We start from the raw sequence: 6,000 nt of genomic DNA on the forward strand, positions 1-6,000 counted from the left end.
GACTGTGGCTGCTGAAGACTTGATAACTGTGGACACTGAAAGACTGTGGTAACTGTGGCTTTAAGAAATGTGGATGCTGAAGACTTGATAACTGTGGACACTGAAGCCTTGATAACTGTGGACACTGGAAGACTGTGGTTACTGTGGCTTTAAGAACTGTGGACACTGAAGACTTAAACGAGAGAATTATCAGAGGACTGGACTGGAGACAATGAGGCAATACAGCAGACTGTGAGTTGAAGCAGGTAGTGGAGTCTGGGTGGCTTGAACCGGAGAATTACCAGCGGACTGGACCGGAGACACAGGAGTAGAATGCATAGAATTGACTGAGAGCATACATGACAGGGCAGATATATAGGATTTAGGCAGGATTGTGACATAACTCTATATACAAGTTTGGACCTCTGTACCAAAATTATGACCAACCTTGCATGCACTGATCAAAAGAGCAGGGTCTATGCCTTGAGAAAGGAACCCATCTGGCTGGGCACTCCTATCCTCTGGGCCCATGCATTTGATTTCTTTACAAGAGCTATTGGGGGAAATTTACTAAGATGTCTATTCTACTTCACATGTGATGTTGCTATGGGCAACCAATCAGAAGCTACTTCTTATATATTTAGAACCCTCTAGAAGATAGTAGACAGTATCTGATTGGGTGCCCATAGCAACATCACATGTGAAGTAAAATACACATCTTAGTAAATTTCCCCAATTGTCTCTTCCCATTGCCTATTTTCACTACTTCTTTCACACTGCCCTTGGAGAAGACACAGAAAGTGGTGGTGAGTGTCCAATATGCTATAACCAGTGTTGTCTTTGGGATAGCAGTGCGCACTCTGTGGTTACAATCTGTGTATTGTGTGTGGGCTTGTGATTGTGCCAAACACAAATGTTCTGTGAGACTGGGTATTGTGAAAGAAAATATCTTTATTGTAACTGGTACAATCTAGATTAAAAATCTATCAGCAAGTATGGGGAGATGGGGTAGGGGTGGTCACCCTTTGGGGTGGGAGGGGGCGCTTGTAATGGAGGTCACAGGCTTGAGTCTCTGTCTGTGCAGTAAAATGTTCCTGGTGGTCAAGGAAAGTGTTGGGTGGTACCGGGGGCTGGCGTCCCTAACCCTCCGGTGGTGCACCTAGACACTTACCCGATACCTGGCAGTTGCTGTGACGATGTAGATCTCTGCCTCGCATCTTCTTCAGTCTTCACCGGCGTCCGCACTTCCCGTGGTGCAGCCGGCAGCAGGTCCACACCGCTGCTACAGTCGCTCCTGTCACTTCCGGGTTCTGCTGGTGTGCATCACCCGGGGCGTCAGGACGGCTGGAGCGGTGTGCGCTCGACTCCTCCTGAGAAAGGCACGTGGTGCCGAAATGCATAGGCCCTCATGACGCAAGTCCTGCACCCACCCAGCACAACACAAGTCTCCTCCAGGAGGAGTCGAGCGCACACCGCTCCAGCTGAAGAAGACGCGAGGCAGAGATCTACATCATCGCAGCAACTGCCAGGTATCGGGTAAGTGTCTAGGTGCACCACCGGAGGGTTAGGGACGCCAGCCCCCGGTACCACCCAACACTTTCCTTGACCATCAGGAACATTTTACTGCACGGACAGAGACTCAAGCCTGTGACCTCCAGTCCGAGCGCCCCCTCCCACCCAACACCCACCGGTGATCCCAGCATCACCCATCCCACCAACCAGCAAGACCCCGTGTTCATTGCCCACACGGAGCCCCCACTGGTCCCCCACCCCATCCAGGTCGACACAGGTAGGCTGACACATACCAGCGCCTGTGGAAGACACAGCAGTGAGATCCACAGCGCACAGCTGGTTTTTGTGACGCCCACCCAAAGGGTGACCACCCCTACCCTATCTCCCCATACTTGCTGATAGATTTTGAATCTAGATTGTACTAGTTACAATAAAGATATTTTCTTTCACAATACCCAGTCTCACAGAACATTTGTGTTTGGCACAATCACAAGCCCACACACAATACACAGATTGTAACCACAGAGTGCACACTTCTATCCTAAAGACAATATCGATCCTACCGGTCTTTTGGACAAAGACCCAGATTTTGCTGCACCGCTACACAGCCATTAGGGTAGAACGCAATACAAAAACCCAAATACCATATAACCAGTGTTACTTGATACTTACATTGCTCATAATTATCTATGAAAGTAGAAAACATACAGAAAAGCACTTTTCTCTATGGTATCTGCAAACATCTTACAATTATGTCAATCACCATTCTGTTGTATGGCACCAAAATCAGGCAGATGTTACAAAAATTGATCAGCACACCTTTGTGGCTCATCTTTTTTTTTATTGTATTATCAGGTTTAAGTACTGTGTATTGTCCAACTGAGGTGTCCATGGTGGTCTGTCTGTGCATGAGATCTCATAATGTATGCAAGATCTCGTGTGCATTGGGGCCTAGCCAAGAGGCAAGGCTAGGCTGATGCTAGGCTGATGCATTGGTGAACTTATAGGTATTGCTGGTGGAGGGAGATTTTAATACATCTCACTGTTATTGCTTCCTGCATCACCTCAATAAATGACGAATCATGGCGATAAGTGCTGCTGTAATACATCATGTGACAAATGGGGGCCTTGTCACATGACTCCTTTGCCTCTACTAATATAATGGTCACTGCCTCGCACAAAATCAGCACATTTATTTCTTCCTATTGCAAGTAATCAGATGATCTGATTGGCTACAGTCTGTTCTGTTGAGCGGAAGTTTTTGTAAATGAGCAGAGGTTCGTGATTGCACAGTGACCAGATTAGAGCCTATTTAAATACCTAATAATTAATCTGCATAGAAAATCAAATACGTGCTGGAGGCAAAAATTTAAGAAAAGAGACCACCCATTGAATCGCGATGGCTTTGGCTGGAAATAATTTGTACAACTCCTTAAATTCTGTAATTAAAATAGAAATTTTCAAAAACAGTTTATGCAAAAAGCTAAATAATTATTATAAAATTAGATTGAAATTTAAATTTATCATTTCATCTATTTTTTCAGTGCATTTATCAATCCTCACACGGCGGTTGGGCTAACAGTCTGGAACTCATTTCCTTGACTTCAGTAGTTCTAAAACATACACTTAGGCTGCGTTAAAAGTTTTAATTTAAGATGCATTCTATAAAATTAACAATTGTCAGGAACAATTCTTTTATCCCTATTAAAGAAAGGGGTTTACTGCAATTTTAATTGACTTAGTATTTAATGCTCCAGACACTTACAGATCTCATTTTAACTCCATTGTAAATGTTTGCTCTGCATTTAATGAATTATTCACAGAATATCATAAAAATAACAGGATTGTGATATATTTCTGTAACTAGACTTAACAAAATTAGGTTTGCCACATATGTTCAGTCTATTAACAGCCGTGTGTCAAAACAATGTACTAATAAGTCTTGCATTACATTTTCTATCATTTTTTCGCCGCTATCAGATGAGATTTAGAAAATGTAAAACCGCGTATTCCCACTGTGAGAAAAGTACTAGAAAAACACTTTAGACTTAACTTTTCGATGAACAATCGTCTTTATAACCTGAACTGACAGCTCGCCGGCTTCCTGTTTTTGCTTTTTTTTTTTAAATAACAAGACAATGTGTTTTTTTTTTTAGACCTTGAACACAAACATATTTCTCTTCTCAGCTGCTGTACTTGTGTGCGCCAAGATACATAATGACATCACGAAACAAAGTTAAGGTTGTCACAGTAACAGAAACTGGCAGATTTATTTATTTATTTTTCTACTGCACGCTCGGTACTCGAGTACGGCAACATTGGTTGAAAGCTAAATACTTTTATATGAACCGCTCGCTCGCTGACCATATGGGACCCAATGCAGGTTAGTGACAGATATAATATGGCTGTATTAACTCACAGGATTATTTTTCGAAGTTAGACGAAAGATAAAAGATTGTTTTTGATGTATGCCTGTTTTACTTTTTCCTCGTTGTCAGAAATGAGTTGTTTACGTGGAAGCTGATCCAAATCAATAACTTGGCTAATGAAATTTAGCATACGTGGGGGCGCCATGCCCAGGGCCGGCAGCAGAAAACTTGGGGCCCTGTACACTGATATTTCTGCCCCCCCCCCCCGCTTCCCGTAATCCCGTACCGACACAACCCTCTTCTGCATGGGCTCGTTGTTGGCTCCTCTGTGCCCCCCTTGTGGCTAACGCCCGGCGGCCAATGACTCCATTGCCTCTGGGAGTTACGCCACTGCACTTCTACATACACTAGCACACTGAAATGCAGCCATGCCTGGTTGCAGGGGCGTAACTAGAACCTTGTGGGCCCCATAGCAAAATCTTGAAAGGGCCCCTTCCCCACCTACACCACCATTGACACTTCAATGCCCCTTAGGAGAGCAGGGGAGAGAGAGAAAGAAAGACAAAAGGGGTGTTGGGGAGAAAGAGAGAGAGAGGAGCAAGGAGTGAGGGAGGGTTTCATAGAAAAAGAGGGAATGATAGAAAGAGAGACAGGGTGTAAGGGAGATAGAGAAAGGGATAATAAGAGGAGTCTCAGAGAGTGAGAGAGATGGGAGGCGCAAGAGAGAGGGAGGAGTGCGAGAGCCAGTGAGAGAGAGAGAGAGAGAGAGAGAGAGAGAGAGAGAGAGAGCAAGGCTCCATTACACATTAAGCCAGGAAGAGCCTCCATTTTAGAGCCCCCAATTACATGTTACACAAGGTGGAGCCCCCTTATGCCAGGCAAAGCCCCCCCCCATTATGACAGAGTCAGCATTATACGTTATGCCAGGCAGAGCCCTCTTTACGCCAGGCAGAGTCCCTTTTTACATTTTATACCTGGCAGAGGCCCCTTTGTGCCACACAGAGCCCCCATTACACATTACAGAGTCACTGTTGTGCCAGGCAGAGCTCCTGTTATATCTTATGCCAGACAGAGCCCCTTTATGCCAGGCAGAGCCAGCGTTATATGTTATGCCAGGTAATACCCCATTACCCCACACAGAGTCCCGGTTACACCGTGCAGAGTCCCCATTATGCCAGACAGAGCTTCCGTCACACCACACATTGCGCCAGGAATAGCCACCGTATCCGTTACACCAGGTAGAGCCCCTATTAAACCATGCAAAGCACTTTATGATAGGTAGAGATGGAGATTAGGGGAGGGAGGGAGACCGAGGATAGATAGGGAAAGGAAGAGAGAGGGGGGATCAGTTATTACCTGTGGTCAGTAGCTGCATTGGACTCCATTGCGGGCAGGCACTTCCCGGCATTAAGCCCCGCCCCCTAAACACCTGCAAATAGCGGAACTTTGAGTCCATCTGTTTCTGGAGATCTTTACTTGCGCAGTGCAGCCCGGAGATAGCCGACTCAGGCTCAGCCTCCGAGCGCTGAGCGGCTGTCTGTGACGTAGACGGTGTCGCGGACACACACTAAAAGTTTCAATCACCGGCGAGTCGGGCGACGTCACAGCCGGACGAGACTGAGAGAGACCCGGGGACGGAGCCGGCTGAGGCGAAGGGTGCAGAGTGACGTCTGTGACTGTGAGTGTCAATCACCACCAGCTGCCCACGTGCCTGACAGGGAGCTGAGGGAGAGACCTGGCCGGCACAGAGTTGCACAAAGCCACAAACACCCACGCCACCAATGGGGATAATAACACACAGATGGGCCCCGGCCGGGCTCTGGGGCCCTTCAGATCGCCGGTGCCCATCACACATGTCCCCCTTGACCCCCCCTGTCTCCGGCCCTGGCCGTGCCTAAGTGTAGGCTGTTTTGGCCCACCCAGGCTAGCTGCTTAGTCTGTGGCAGCCCTATGGGTGTGGTATAGCTCACAGACAATGGACCAGATGCACCAAGCTTCAAAAGGGGATTAAAGTGATAAACGACTAGTGAATCAGCCCTTAACTTTCATTCTACAGGCTGTTTTTGAAAAATAGCAGTTATGAGCTGGTTGTTTATCACTCTCTAATTTATCACTGTTTGAAGCTTGGTGCATCTGGCCC

This window comes from Crinia signifera, chromosome 6, assembly GCF_055691185.1.
Source record: "Crinia signifera chromosome 6, ASM5569118v1, whole genome shotgun sequence".
NCBI classification, from domain to species: Eukaryota; Metazoa; Chordata; class Amphibia; order Anura; family Myobatrachidae; genus Crinia; species Crinia signifera.